The sequence below is a fragment of the Mus musculus genome, chromosome 7 (assembly GCF_000001635.26).
Source record: "Mus musculus strain C57BL/6J chromosome 7, GRCm38.p6 C57BL/6J".
NCBI lineage: Eukaryota > Metazoa > Chordata > Mammalia > Rodentia > Muridae > Mus > Mus musculus.
In genome coordinates this window covers 129,735,570-129,752,203 of record NC_000073.6, presented here as the reverse complement: position 1 = coordinate 129,752,203, position 16,634 = coordinate 129,735,570, and the positions used below count along the sequence as shown (strand labels likewise).

Here is a 16,634-nt window from a genome sequence, read left to right as displayed (position 1 = left end):
TCACTTCAGAGAATTTTTTAATAGAGGAAAAACTGAAGAAAGAAAGGAAGGAAGAAAAGGTACTGATTTTAAATAGTTCCCGGAGTGGGGTTGACACTGTCACCACAGTAATAGATATCTGTTGGTAGGAACTATAATTAGAAAGTAATCAACTTCAGCCTACTTCTTTAAAGTGAAACTATGTTTAGGTTTGGAGATAGTCCAGGGGTTTCAAGGATTTTAGATATTCTCAGTATGTACTTCACAGTTAAAAATTTGTAACTTAGATAAGTACCCTGTTTTAAAGAAGATCACTTAGCCTTCTGTCCACAACATTTGTTGTATTTGGCTCCAGAAGGGGAAATTAAAGTTTTTTGTTTGTCAGCAGTGAGGCTGAGATGTCTATGACCTGAGTTTAAATATCCAGGAATCATCCAGTGGTTTGCTTTATTGTTCATAAACGCAGCAGAGACAAACCACCTGAGTAGTTCCAGATGTTGAATCAACAAAGCTTTACTTGACAAATCTACATGTAAAAAGTACATTTACAAGCCCAAGAAAATGTTGGGAGGAAGGTGCTCTTTAAGAATAAAAAGACACTTTCATTCTCAAACATGGATTAAACTGGGGCTCTTTTCAGATGGAAGGGCTAGGTGTACTTTTCTTTGGCCTTCTGATGGTTCATGTTGTGACCTTCTCCTCTCTGCTGTTTTGTGAAGCAGAACTCCTAGCAGTTGGCAAGGCATCTCCAGAGGACTTCAGTTTTAAAATGTGAAGATTCTCTTAAGTTTTAGCAAGAGCAACCTGAGGGTAAAGTGGTAAAGAAAAGTTTTTCCATGTTGGCTTTAACGTTGGAGAGCAAATGGATGTGGCTGGCAGTTATTAAGGTCTATACCCTCTCACTGGCCTTTGGCAAAGAACTTCAACTTTATTTTAGGCACCTTACTTTGTGAGCTGGCTACCACAGGTAACATTATATGGTAGTGAGTAACATGACTTGCATGGGCTCAGAGCCAGGAAGTTGGAATTTGGTGCCATAAATCTTAAAACTGCTGAAGGTGTCTTATGTTCAAGTTTATCAGGCACAGCCAAAAAGTGAAAGTTCTTATATCCAGGATGCCTACATGTCTATAATACACAGCCTTACTGAGTGGCAAAGAATTTTTATGGCTGCTGGCAAGAATCCAAACAAAAATTCAACAGTTTCTCCACAAGATACTTCACTGAAGTAATCTGAGTTATTCAAGTAAGGCTTGCTCATAAATTTGGTGTTGGAAGAAGGATGTTGCTCTGTATCCTAAATATTATACTGCAGTGATCAACAGCTGGAAGCACCTGTAATATTTGCACATGATGTTGCTTTGTTCCCTATTGATAAGTGGTTCCAATGATCAGATAATCCCATATATCTTCCAGTATCTAAAATCTCACAATCATTGAGAGGTGACTACATGTCCACCATGGTGGCAAATGGGCTCCCAACATCATCTTGTGTAAGCCTCCAGGGTAACACAAAGGAGACACTCTTGAAAACAAGGACACAAAAGCCCAGAGCAGGCAAGCAGATTACCCACTGACACCAAGAGTCTTACTCTGCCATGTCCCCATAGTCCACCTCTCTGTCTTTTACATTCAAGGATTCTTTGAAAACAAGGAATTTCATTTTCAGTTGAACATTTTATAATATTGAGTCATATAAAACAGGATATACCAAACAAACAATGGAAGAGAACTCATGTAACTATCCTCTGATCATAAAAAACAAAACAAAACAAACAAACATCCAAAAAACAAGTAGCCAACACAGTTAAACCCATCTTGTTCACCTTCTTCTGTGACTACTTGCCTTATGTGATCTCCCTCATACCAGAGGCATAAATACTCCTTATTCCCATACATTACCTCACACCTTAAGGGTGTGTCCTTAAGTTTCATATATATATATATATATATATATATATATATATATATATATATGTGTGTGTGTGTGTGTGTGTGTGTGTGTGTGTGTGTAATATATATGATATATCACATGTATATGGTTTTGCCTGACTCTTTTATTATAATTTTTATTAATTTTGTTGTTTGGTAATTTTATACATGCATTTCTAATTACTTTAGCCCTCAACCCTCCTTTTTCCTTTTTCTTCTTTATTAAAAAATAAATTAAAAAAATCTTTCCCAGACTCCAGGTAAGTACCCTTGTCAGTATCAGCCTAATATCCCCTGCATAGTGCTTTTCTCTGGAGGAGGAAACTCCAAATATGTTTCTTACAAGTTCTTTAACATTACCTTCTGTCCCTAGTCTCTATCTGTCTCAGCATAGTTCTGCTCCTCTAACCTCCTATTCCTTAGCTATATAAGCCTTGTCTTCTTCACATCCAGTGCTGGCCTGTGAAATCCTACCTTAGGGGAGACAGCCTGTGCACGTGAATAAAAAAGCTTGCTTAAAGAAAAAGAAGAAAAATAACTTTCATACAATATAGTTCAATTATGTTTCCTCCAACTTCTCCTAGATCTTCCCCAGATCCCTACATACCTAACTTTATATTCTCTCTCCCTCCCTCTTCCACTAAAACAAACAAACAAACAAACAAAAGAAAAAACAAGAAATATGCAAAAGCAAGAAATGCTCACAAAATCCCACAAAACAAAAAAATCAAAGAAGCTAAAGACAGATAAGACAAAAAAGAAAGTGCTCAGGCAAAGCAAAACAAGACAAAAAAAATCCACAAAAATACCATTAAGTTCATTTGGCATGACACACATGTGCCCCAAGGTGATTTAACATGCCTGGTAAGACTCCATTGGAGGAATCTAATTTTTTCCTTTGCCAGTGTGGCATCACTTGCAGATCACTTCTGAGCACATGTTCACTTCTCTTCTTGGTGCTGGGACTCCATCTGATATGAAGCTATGTAGGCCTTGTGTGTGCCACAGTCTGTGAGTTCATATGTGCATCACTGCTGTTGTGTCTGGAAGACTCTGCTTCCTTGGAATCATCCATCACCTCTGGCTCTTATAGTCTTTCTTCCTCCTCTTCCACATAGACACTGATCCTTGGGAGGAAGAGTTTGATGAAGATATCCCACTCAGGACTGACTGTTGCAAAGTCTGTTACTTTGTGCACACTGTGGGACTTTGTGTTAGTTTGAAGCTACTCTGATGTGAGCTCAGTAAGGCACTGATTTGTGGGTACAATAGTATCATGTTAGGAGTCATTTTGTTGCTATGTTCCTTCAGCATAGCAATAGTATTTGGTTTTCCTCTAGTCCCATGGCCTGTTTAGTCTAATGTCTTGATCTATTTAGCTGTGTTAGGTATGAGTTCCATCTCGTGGAGTGGGCCTTAAATCTGATCACAAAGTGGATGGTTGCTCCTATAACCCATGTACCACTATTACAATACTCTATCTTCCAGGCTGGTCACTGTTGTAGGTTGCAGAGTTAGTAGCTGGGATATATCAATGATTCCCTTTCTCCTGCAGAGCACCTTCCAACACCACAAATGCTAGTCTAGTGATACTTCTAGTTAGACACCATTTCTACTTCTCTGTGTCTGAAGGCATATGTGTTATTATTACCAGCAGGGTCATACCATCAGCTTGTGGAGAGTAACCAATAGCCTGTGATGTTTGAGAGTTTCCATGGGGGCTCTTTTAGCCAATGACTCAACAGTGACTAACAGTGATCTCCCTGCTCCCTTAATTCATCAGTATCAAGTAGTTCATTGGTGGGTGGTAAGATGCCCTGAGTCCCTCCTCCAACCGCTCCTGATGGACAGACACATTGTTGTGCCTCAATGCAGGGCATCCTTAGTTGCTGAGTCCTTGTGGGCAATGACTATGTCTTGCCCAGAAGATGGCAGGATGCAGGTCAGCTCCTTACAGTCTGGCTCTTACATTCTTCCTGCCCCTTCTTCCACAATGTCTTCTGGGCCTCAGAAGGAATTGTATAAATGCCTTGTTTAGGGCTGAACATTCATCTGTCATTTGTACTTCCAAAACACTCAAATAAATCTTGTCAGGGAAGACATAGAAATTATTTGCAAATGGCTGTAATATCAGGGGCATGAAGCAATGTTAAAACAAGAACAAAGCATTATTACTTTTTGTTCCATTGTTAAATATTTGAGCCTTTGGAAGGCTTACAGGCTAAACATTTCAAATAAAAAGGGACTGGGGACTGGGAATATAACTTTAGGAGCATAAGTGCTTACCATAGAAGTGTGAAGGTCTTGGTTTGGAACCTCAGGACCTACATAAAGTCTGGCATGTTAGTGTGTATAATCTTAGTACTTCCACAGTGAGATGGGAGGCATAAAGAGGAGACTTAATCAGAAAGCAGTGGAACTGGCCTGGTGCACACCATAGCAAACAACAAGTAGAAGACAAAGACCAATACCTCAGATTGTTGTGTGACCTTTACACCCAAGGTAATTCTGTATCCCCAACATATGCAGTGTGGCATGTGCTAGCCTACCTATACACTACACACACACACACACACACACACACACACACACACACACACGACCAGAATCCCAGGAAGCAAGTGGAGGTTGTCTCCTGTAACTTTCTCCCCTTGTATGAAATAGTACCTCAGCAATGAGGAGCATTCAGAAGCCAAAAGATCAAAGCTGCTAAACTTTCCTTAAGAATAAAGATGAATACTTTGGTGGAATACATTTCCCATGCCTTATCAGTTAAAACTTGAGCAAAGTGGTAAAAGTCAAATTGGTTTGTGGCTTAACATAGTTCTCTCCACTGTCAGAGGCATGCACATTCCAGACCCTCAGCAGATATCTGAAACCTTGGATAGACCAGAACCTTATACATGCTCTGGTTTTGCCTGTTATTTATACATGAATGCCTCTTCTACCCGAGCTAAGCACATACCGTGCATTCTGCCCACCACTCTCACAGTTTGAGACATGACATCAAAATCAGAGTGCATTTCTTTCTCCTTTTCACGACTTCACGAATAGAAGATTACTTCTGTGATTTTTTTTAGCAGCCTTGGCAAATGGTTCTTTCCTTTCCTTAATAAAAAACCTAGAAATTTCCCCTTTTCGCATAAAGGAAGCATGTTATAGCTTCTCCAAGATGGTCTGTGTTGCCTGGGTCATTACTCTTGGCATTGGAGCCATTATTACATACAGTAAGGGTGACTGGAACACCCACACTGTGGTACCACTGCATTCGGACACCAGGAGAGGCTTGGGTGGAAAGCATGGGTACTCTGCATAAAGAGAAGAAAGCTTCATCCTGGGCAGAGAAGTGGAAGTATGAGACGTCATCCCTTTGTTCCCAACGGCATACAATTGAAAACTCAGCAGCTGTTACTTTTAATTTTCCACTTCATGTTTTCAGACTACATTTGGCTGCTTCCTCTGTCAGTGCAGAGGAGGAGAAGCATGCCACCGGGTAACACTGCAGTCAAAATCCTGGTTGCACAACTGTCAGTTTGTCTGTCTATAGGGTATGAAGTGAGATACAACTCAGCACCAGGGTAAAATACGCACTTCACTATTTTAGGAACCCCTCTGTGAGTTTAAAGTCATTTCAAAATGAGACATGGGAAGCACATTTGGGCAAAAGTATTTTACTGTTCGGATTTTGAATCAGGCAAATTCTCTCAGTAATGCATTTAATGGGAAAGGGGCTTGAGATAGATGGCATGGAGAGTGTGTGTCTGTGGGTATGTGATGTGTGCACCTTTGTGTGTGTTTCTGTGGTATACATGCCTCTGTGTGTGTATGTGTGCTTATGTGGTGCATGTGCCTCTGTATGTGTGCTTGTGTGGTGTATATGCCTCTGTGTATAGTATATGTGCCTCTGTGTGTGCCTGTGTAGTGTGTTTATATGCATGTAGTATGTGCATCTGTGTTTGTGTATGTGTGTGCATCTCTGTGTGTGTGTGTGTGTGTGTGTGTAGTGTATGTCCCTGTGTGTTTGTGTGTATACTAGTATGTGCCTGTGTGTATGCATTTGTGTGAGTGTATGTATGTGTGTACATGCATGGAGTATGTGCCAGTGTGTGCACATATGTGTGTGTGCATGTATATATGTTATATATGCCTCTGTATATGTTTTTGTGGTGTATGTGCCTGTGTGTGTAGTGTTCGTACCTTTGTATGGGGTGGTATATACGTGTGTGTGTGTGTGTGTGTGTGTGTGTGTGTGTATGTGTGTGTGTGTGCATTTATGTGTGCTTGTGTGTGTGCATCTGTGTGTACATATGTATATGTGTGCATGCCTGCATGTACACACTAGTTCTCACACATGTCAGAGGAGGACTTTGGAAGCCCTGCTTTATTATTCTATGCTGTGTTTCCTTGAGGAAGCATCTCTCACTCAACATGAAGCAAGGCTGTCACCTAGCAAGCCCTGGAAATCCACAGTGCCAGGGTTTTAGGCACCCAGCTTTCCTTTTTAACAAGAATACTGGGGACCATTCCCAGCTCAGCTCTTCATGCCTACACAGAAGGCATTCTTATCCACCTTCCCACATCCTCAGATTTGGGGATGAGAATTATGGAACACTATGTAGCAGTTAGAGAATTGCTGCAATGTTAGATTAACGTGTGCATAACCCTCCTTGAGATGTTTACAACAGATAGAGCACACCAGCAATGGGGTCCCCACCAACCCTATCACGTGCTGTCCATTGGTTCACAGAATGACACCCAGGTGTTTTGAATGGACAATGTATTGATTGGAGCTGTCCTGCTCACAGTAGGAATGCATTTATTGAAGCTGTCCTGCGCATAGTAGGGTGGTTGCATTTTTACTTACTGATGATAATAGCACCCTGGGCTCTTTCTCCCAGTTGAGACAGAAAAATAGAAATCTCTCCCAATACGGTGAAGTATCTCTTGGTTGAAACTCTGTGCTGCACCTAGGAAATGAATCTTTGCCTCTGTTTTCCAAAAAAGACGAAATCTCAGAGCCATTGTGGCAGTCACAGTGGTAACTCCCTGGCCCTAATCATTTTCTTGGCTCAAGCCCAAACACCTTAAAAGATTCTGGAGTTGTTAAGGTATACAGTTTCACCCGTTATTGAGCGTCTTAGACATGCACAGCAGTCTTGAAATAGAAATATTTCCTATTCTTGAAGAAGAAGAAAACAAAGCAGAGTTGAAACATACTTCAGTTGGAGAAGCATACACAAAATCCCCAGGAACAGAATGTGCACAGCGTTCCTCTCACTGAGCGCCAGATAGAGTTATAATTTCACACACCAAGGTAGTTCGTCACATTGTAACATTCATGGGTCTTAGTTTATTTAAACCTCAGGGGCAAACATAGCACATTTCTAAACATTATGGGTTTTGACGAACTGCTGACTGCCGGTGCACTGGAGAAATGGTAAAACTCACCAAGGTGCAATCCTAGCTTGCCTTGGAGCACGTGTTTATGTCGTGAGTCAGCTTGGTATCCCTGTAACTGGCTGAAGGGTGCTCATCTGCACAGGATTTAAACTCTCAAACTTGCTGGAGAAAAATGGCCAACAGTTTAGAGTGTGGCTGCCTCAGCCTCAACCAAAGATGAGAACAAAGAATCCATCTTTAAACGAATTCCAAACCGCAGCAGCCCTGTCTTTTGCCACATGAATTATCTGAGTTATTGAGGCTGGCTCCAGTGTCAAGCCGGCTACGTTGCCTTAATGTATTTATTTAACCCAGACTGCTGCGGAGAAGGCAAGCCCACCTCAGCACGCAAAGAGCTGTGACAAAGAGAACATTCAGACTGATTCCGGCTGGGGTAACGAACTGTCAGGAACTCAGGGAAGGGGATGGTGATGCAGGGCCAGCACAAAGCTCTGCTTTATCCCTCCTTAGCATCAGACCCGCTCAGCAGTGTGGCAAACTGCTGCTCCCTGGACCAACCAGGATGGCAGATCTAAGGAAAGCCCTGATGGCAGGCAGACCATGCAAGTGTGTGCCTTCAGCTGCTTCACATTTCTACATCGAGGCTAAATGCACAGAGATGTAGCTTCTGAATAAAATCGCCAGAAGCCAATTATCTACACCGTGAATCCAGGCAGCAGTCTGGCCCAGTCTGCTTGCAGGTCACGCGCAGATAATAATGACCAACCTCACTCCACATCAGAGGAAGGATCCTCTGGTGTCTCGTGGGTTACCTTCGAGTACCAGGTCCTCTAATTATAATGACTTTAGAGATGGCACATCCACAGAGCAGAGTCTGAATGAGGGTAATCCTAGATAATGGTACACAGTTTGCTTTTTGTCTCAGTTAGTAGATTTGGCTTTTAGAAAGCAGATCAATGGATTTGGGCAAACACAGGAGACCAGCTACAATGTGAGACAGCCCCATCTTTTTTTCAAACACAACTGAGATGGCCTCCACCCCCCCCTTGATTCTTTTGATTAGGAATATTCTTCCCAATGCAAATGACATAGTTCTGTAGCCTTAGCAATATGGCAGTGAGCTTTCCAATGCAAAAGACAGGGATAATTGTTTTGTTTTGTTTTGTTTTATTTTTAATTACATCTATGTCCCAGCCACTAGCTACTGCATTACTATTCAATCTTTAAACCTGTGGGCAAGATCATTTCCATGTTATAGATGAGGATTGTGAGCCTGCAAGTCACATAGGCAGGACATCAGTCACGGCTGAGATGTGAGCCTGGGTAGTTAGGTGTAGCATCTGTATTTCTGGACACCACTGGATATAGCAAGTGTAATTGGCTCAGGCAGCTACAGTGGTCATAATGGCAGAGAGGGGCCTGAAGGCTGGTTTGGACACAGTGGTAACCTCAGGTACAAGGAAGCTTTAGGGCCTGTGTTCTACCTAGCTTATGTCTGCACCCGTCTTGGTCCTCTCATCTCTACTTCTTAGATGTTTGTCTCATTCACATCTACAGCAAGTACATCCTTCCTAAGCTTCAACTGAGCACGGAACCACTGGCAGGGGAGCCTCTTCCTGACTTTCTCACCCCCGGTCTCCTGCCTCACTTGGTACCCCAGTGACATATGCCTCCCTGTCTCTATATGTCTTTCCATATGACCCCAAGTTTGACTTTGGTCATGTGAGAAGCCCTCCAGTTGAAGGGATGTTAGCAGAGGAGACGCATGCATGCTAAGTCTGAAAGAGAATAGTCATACTTCTGTTCCCACTCCAAGAACTCTGCTGGGCCACAAGAGCACTCCAGGGTAGTGTGCCGAGGGCTGACAAACCTTGAGGGCAGAATCAATTTACTCTATTGTCCCCTACAACAGCCAGGGTACTTCCTCGCCAAGACAGGAAGAACTGTTCACATAAACCTAGACTGAATCACCAACCAACCAACAGGCCCATGAGCTGGACCAATGGCCCTAAGCCTCTACAGTTTGATTTGGTTTATGCTATGGCCATTCAGACATGGATGGGCCTCTAGTACAGGGAGAGGAGAGGGATTGTTCCCCGAGGAGGCGAGGCACTCTTCCCAGGCCCTAGAAAGCATGAGCTCTTAGAAGACATGCTAGTTAGCTCTGCACTCCCCAGTGTACCTTTCAAGGTTTTTGTTTGTTTCTTTTTGAAGCAGAGTCTTACATACTGTGGCTCCAGAATGCTTCAGTCTCCCAGGATTCTCCTTCCTCAGCCTTTGGGCATTGAGACTATAGGCCTGAGCCACTTCACCCCATTTATGTTCTCTTCTATTTTTAGTGTGGGCATAACCTGTTTTACTACCTGGAACCCCTTGTGCAATAAACCATGTGGGTTTTTTTGAGCTCGAAAACCCACCAAACTTCTGATTTGATGTATGCCTTTCTTTATGAATGTAAATTCATTAACTGATTACATTTATTTATTTTTGAATTCCAAGAAGTTTAAGGTCAACATTATGGACCAAAGTAAGCAAATGTTTTTGGGTTGTTTTATTTTTTTTTAACTTGAAGAAATCCTGTTTTGTTTTGTTTTGAATTTGTCTTTGTTTCCTGTGTCCAGTTCTCTCAGTATGGAAAATTTCTTCATTTCTTGTTCAGATCTCTGTTTATTAAATGTTCTTAAGCTCCCCTCAGGATGAGAAATGCAAATAACATGCAGCTAATAAAATCAAGCTTCGCTTTCACGTCACATGAATGGTGGCAGCTCAGGGTGGCCTCAGAATGTGCAGTGGTCATGCCTGTGTCACCCCAAGAATGGTTGTTCTATGTCAAACTGGGTGTTGACAAGAAAGTCTTCTGCTAGAAGGCATGAATTGGAAATTACAGCGAGATTACCTATGGCCCACGAAGTTGCTCATCCAATCATGGCAACGGGGGACACCTGCCGGGCACTGACATAGCAGGACAAATTGACACAACTGCCAGAGGAAAAAAATGGCTGGCATGTCTCTGAAAATGTACATGTTTCTCAGCCAGCACTTCCTGGAGCTTCCTAATGACCTGTGTCAGAATGAGTGCTTTGGGGACTGGGGAGAGGGACCGGTTGGTAAAATGTTTGCTGCATAAGCATGAGGACCTGTGTTCTGTCCCAAGCATCCGGATAAAAGCCAAAACTGACAATGGCTGTCTGTAATCCCACCACTAGGGAGGCCGGGACAGGAGGATGCCCAGGGGTTGCTGGCTAGGCAGTCTCAAAATCAGTGAACTTGAGGTCCAACAAGAGATCCTGTCAAAAAATAAGATGGAAAGCTACTAAGGAAGACACTCGACATCCACCACTGGGCTAGACACACACACGCGCGCGCGCGCGCGCGCACACACACACACACACACACACACACACACACACAGACAAACACATGCTGCACACACACACACACACACACACACACTTTCTCTCTCTCACACACACACATGCCCACTTGTGCACACACACCTTCTCTCTCGCACACATGCACATACACACTTATGCACACCCTTCCTCTCTTACATGCATATTCTCTCTCTCTCTCTCTCTCTCTCTCTCTCACACACACACACACACACACACACACTTTCTTTCTCACACATACAAATTCTCCCCCCCCCCACTTTCTCTCTCTCACACACACATTTTCTTTCTGGAAATTTATAGCAACACTATAGATGTACCAAATGATATGTGTATAGAGTTATTTACTGCATCTCGTTTGGTAATGAACCAAACATTTGGAAACAGCCTCAGCAGGGGACCAGATAGGCCATGGTGCAATACATATAATGACCATTTCAAAGCAAGAACAGTTTCCATGCAAGAGCACTAAGTAAGTGAACAAAGAGAGCATACAGCAATGTGAAAAATGTAGCATCTTCTAGAAGAGGCAGAGTCTGGAGACACACACACAGTCTTGAGTGTATAGAGAACACCTCTGGAAGCAGACTCAAGAAAGCTGGGAATAGTTGCTCACTCCAGAATTAAAAGCCAAGGGTGATACACCTTATATTTAAAATTCTTTTGTGATTCTCAAATTCTGTGCTATGTCTGTATGAAACCCAGTTGGAAAATGACAAAAAAGAAAATAAGAAGAAAGAAAAAAGAACGCGCTCTTGCTGACTTATTTGCATTTAAAAACTGATCACAGTTGTTTCTAAGCATGAAGGAAGAAAACGAATCAAACTGTGGGAAGCCGCCCCCACATTCGCCGTCACAAGATGGCGCTGACATCCTGTGTTCTAAGTTGGTAAACAAATAATCTGCGCATGAGCCAAGGGTATTTACGACTACTTGTACTCTGTTTTTCCCGTGAACGTCAGCTCGGCCATGGGCTGCAGCCAATCAGGGAGTGATGCGTCCGGGGCAATTGTTGTTCTCTTTAAAGAGGAAAGGGGTTTCGTTTTCTCTCTCTCTTGCTTCTTACACTCTGGCCCCATAAGATGTAAGCAATAAAGCTTTGCCGTAGAAGATTCTGGTTGTTGTGTTCTTCCTGGCCGGTCGTGAGAACGCGTCGAATAACAATTGGTGCCGAATTCCGGGACGAGAAAAAACTCCGGACTGGCGCAGGGAAGATCCCTCATTCCGGAACCAGAACTGCGGATCACGTTTATAAAGGTTCCCGTAACACAGACTGTTGAGAAGGATTCAACTGCCGAATTCAGAACTCATCAGCTGGGGAACGACGGTGATAAAGGTTCCCGTAAAGCAGACTGTTAAGAAGGATTCAACTGTATGAATTCAGAACTTTTCAGCTGGGGAACGAGAGTACCAGTGAGTATGTTTGGCCTTGAATTTTTTCTGGTGTTAGGAGCCCTTTTGTTCTTTTTCACATGTTATCAAGTGATTAAGATAGGGCTGAAAATTCTAGAGGAAATTCAGGACAAGCTATCAGAAGTAAAGCGGGAAGAAAGAGTAGGAACAAAGAGGAAGTATGGTACACAAAATAAGTATACAGGCCTTTCCAAGGGTCTTGAACCCGAGGAAAAGTTAAGGTTAGGTAGGAATACCTGGAGAGAGATTAGAAGAAAAAGAGGAAAAAGGGAGAAGAAAAAAGATCGATTAGCGGAGGTCTCTAGGAGATACTCGTCACTAGATGAGCTCAGGAAGCCAGCTCTTAGTAGCTCTGAAGCAAGTGAAGAATCCTCCTCTGAGGAAACAGACTGGGAGGAAGAAGCAGCCCATTACCAGCCAGCTAATTGGTCAAGAAAAAAGCCAAAAGCGGCTGGCGAAAGTCAGCGTACTGTTCAACCTCCCGGCAGTCGGTTTCAAGGTCCGCCCTATGCGGAGCCCCCGCCCTGCGTAGTGCGTCAGCAATGCGCAGAGAGGCAGTGCGCAGAGAGATGCGCAGAGAGGCAGTGCGCAGAGAGATGCGCAGAGAGGCAGTGCGCAGAGAGGCAGTGCGCAGAGAGGCAGTGCGCAGACTCATTCATTCCCCGAGAGGAACAAAAGAAAATACAACAGGCATTTCCAGTCTTTGAAGGAGCCGAGGGTGGGCGTGTCCACGCTCCGGTAGAATACGTACAGATTAAGGAAATTGCCGAGTCGGTTCGTAAATACGGAACCAATGCTAATTTTACCTTGGCGCAGTTAGACAGGCTCGCTGGCATGGCACTAACTCCTGCCGACTGGCAAACGGTTGTAAAAGCCGCTCTCCCTAGTATGGGCAAATATATGGAATGGAAAGCGCTTTGGCACGAAGCTGCACAGGCGCAGGCCCGAGCAAACGCAGCTGCTTTGACTCCAGAGCAGAGAGATTGGACTTTTGACTTGTTAACGGGTCAGGGAGCTTATTCTGCTGATCAGACAAACTACCATTGGGGAGCTTATGCCCAGATTTCTTCCACGGCTATTAGGGCCTGGAAGGCGCTCTCTCGAGCAGGTGAAACCACTGGTCAGTTAACAAAGATAATCCAGGGACCTCAGGAATCTTTCTCAGATTTTGTGGCCAGAATGACAGAGGCAGCAGAGCGTATTTTTGGAGAGTCAGAGCAAGCTGCGCCTCTCATAGAACAGCTAATCTACGAGCAAGCCACAAAGGAGTGCCGAGCGGCCATAGCCCCAAGAAAGAACAAAGGCTTACAAGACTGGCTCAGGGTCTGTCGAGAGCTTGGGGGACCTCTCAGCAATGCAGGTTTAGCGGCTGCCATCCTTCAATCTCAGAACCGCTCCATGAGCAGAAATAATCAGAGGACATGTTTTAATTGCGGAAAGCCTGGGCATTTTAAGAAAGATTGCAGAGCTCCAGATAAACAGGGAGGGACTCTCACTCTTTGCTCTAAGTGTGGCAAGGGTTATCATAGAGCTGACCAGTGTCGCTCTGTGAGGGATATAAGGGGCAGAGTCCTTCCCCCACCTGATAGTCAATCAACTGATGTGCCAAAAAACGGGTCATCGGGCCCTCGGTCCCAGGGCCCTCAAAGATATGGGAACCGGTTTGTCAGGACCCAGGAAGCAGTCAGAGAGACGACCCAGGAAGACCCACAAGGGTGGACCTGCGTGCCGCCTCCGACTTCCTATTAATGCCTCAAATGAGTATTCAGCCGGTGCCGGTGGAGCCTATACCATCCTTGCCCCCGGGAACCATGGGCCTTATTCTCGGCCGAGGTTCACTCACCTTGCAGGGCTTAGTAGTCCACCCTGGAGTTATGGATTGTCAACATTCCCCTGAAATACAGGTCCTGTGCTCAAGCCCTAAAGGCGTTTTTTCTATTAGTAAAGGAGATAGGATAGCTCAGCTGCTGCTCCTCCCTGATAATACCAGGGAGAAATCTGCAGGACCTGAGATAAAGAAAATGGGCTCCTCAGGAAATGATTCTGCCTATTTGGTTGTATCTTTAAATGATAGACCTAAGCTCCGCCTTAAGATCAACGGAAAAGAGTTTGAAGGCATCCTTGATACCGGAGCAGATAAAAGTATAATTTCTACACATTGGTGGCCCAAAGCATGGCCCACCACAGAGTCATCTCATTCATTACAGGGCCTAGGATATCAATCATGTCCCACTATAAGCTCCGTTGCCTTGACGTGGGAATCCTCTGAAGGGCAGCAAGGGAAATTCATACCTTATGTGCTCCCACTCCCGGTTAACCTCTGGGGAAGGGATATTATGCAGCATTTGGGCCTTATTTTGTCCAATGAAAACGCCCCATCAGGAGGGTATTCAGCTAAAGCAAAAAATATCATGGCAAAGATGGGTTATAAAGAAGGAAAAGGGTTAGGACATCAAGAACAGGGAAGGATAGAGCCCATCTCACCTAATGGAAACCAAGACAGACAGGGTCTGGGTTTTCCTTAGCGGCCATTGGGGCAGCACGACCCATACCATGGAAAACAGGGGACCCAGTGTGGGTTCCTCAATGGCACCTATCCTCTGAAAAACTAGAAGCTGTGATTCAACTGGTAGAGGAACAATTAAAACTAGGCCATATTGAACCCTCTACCTCACCTTGGAATACTCCAATTTTTGTAATTAAGAAAAAGTCAGGAAAGTGGAGACTGCTCCATGACCTCAGAGCCATTAATGAGCAAATGAACTTATTTGGCCCAGTACAGAGGGGTCTCCCTGTACTTTCCGCCTTACCACGTGGATGGAATTTAATCATTATAGATATTAAAGATTGTTTCTTTTCTATACCTTTGTGTCCAAGAGATAGGCCCAGATTTGCCTTTACCATCCCCTCTATTAATCACATGGAACCTGATAAGAGGTATCAATGGAAGGTCTTACCACAGGGAATGTCCAATAGTCCTACTATGTGTCAACTTTATGTACAAGAAGCTCTTTTGCCAGTGAGGGAACAATTCCCCTCTTTAATTTTGCTCCTTTACATGGATGACATCCTCCTGTGCCATAAAGACCTTACCATGCTACAAAAGGCATATCCTTTTCTACTTAAAACTTTAAGTCAGTGGGGTTTACAGATAGCCACAGAAAAGGTCCAAATTTCTGATACAGGACAATTCTTGGGCTCTGTGGTGTCCCCAGATAAGATTGTGCCCCAAAAGGTAGAGATAAGAAGAGATCACCTCCATACCTTAAATGATTTTCAAAAGCTGTTGGGAGATATTAATTGGCTCAGACCTTTTTTAAAGATTCCTTCCGCTGAGTTAAGGCCTTTGTTTAGTATTTTAGAAGGAGATCCTCATATCTCCTCCCCTAGGACTCTTACTCTAGCTGCTAACCAGGCCTTACAAAAAGTGGAAAAGGCCTTACAGAATGCACAATTACAACGTATTGAGGATTCGCAGCCTTTCAGTTTGTGTGTCTTTAAGACAGCACAATTGCCAACTGCAGTTTTGTGGCAAAATGGGCCATTGTTGTGGATCCATCCAAACGTATCCCCAGCTAAAATAATAGATTGGTATCCTGATGCAATTGCACAGCTTGCCCTTAAAGGCCTAAAAGCAGCAATCACCCACTTTGGGCAAAGTCCATATCTTTTAATTGTACCTTATACCGCTGCACAGGTTCAAACCTTGGCAGCCGCATCTAATGATTGGGCAGTTTTAGTTACCTCCTTTTCAGGAAAAATAGATAACCATTATCCAAAGCATCCAATCTTACAGTTTGCCCAAAATCAATCTGTTGTGTTTCCACAAATAACAGTAAGAAACCCACTTAAAAATGGGATTGTGGTATATACTGATGGATCAAAAACTGGCATAGGTGCCTATGTGGCTAATGGTAAAGTGGTATCCAAACAATATAATGAAAATTCACCTCAAGTGGTAGAATGTTTAGTGGTCTTAGAAGTTTTAAAAACCTTTTTAGAACCCCTTAATATTGTGTCAGATTCCTGTTATGTGGTAAATGCAGTAAATCTTTTAGAAGTGGCTGGAGTGATTAAGCCTTCCAGTAGAGTTGCCAATATTTTTCAGCAGATACAATTAGTTTTGTTATCTAGAAGATCTCCTGTTTATATTACTCATGTTAGAGCCCATTCAGGCCTACCTGGCCCCATGGCTCTGGGAAATGATTTGGCAGATAAGGCCACTAAAGTGGTGGCTGCTGCCCTATCATCCCCGGTAGAGGCTGCAAGAAATTTTCATAACAATTTTCATGTGACGGCTGAAACATTACGCAGTCGTTTCTCCTTGACAAGAAAAGAAGCCCGTGACATTGTTACTCAATGTCAAAGCTGCTGTGAGTTCTTGCCAGTTCCTCATGTGGGAATTAACCCACGCGGTATTCGACCTCTACAGGTCTGGCAAATGGATGTTACACATGTTTCTTCCTTTGGAAAACTTCAATATCTCCATGTGTCCATTGACACATGTTCTGGCATCAT

General features: G+C 43.6%; 1 annotated feature.

Annotated features, from left to right (window-relative positions):
• Positions 7,216–8,763: an enhancer, noted in NCBI's record as "VISTA enhancer mm607". NCBI's record gives its function as "enhancer in: neural tube[5/5]" and the evidence as "EXISTENCE:transgenic organism evidence [ECO:0001131][PMID:17130149]".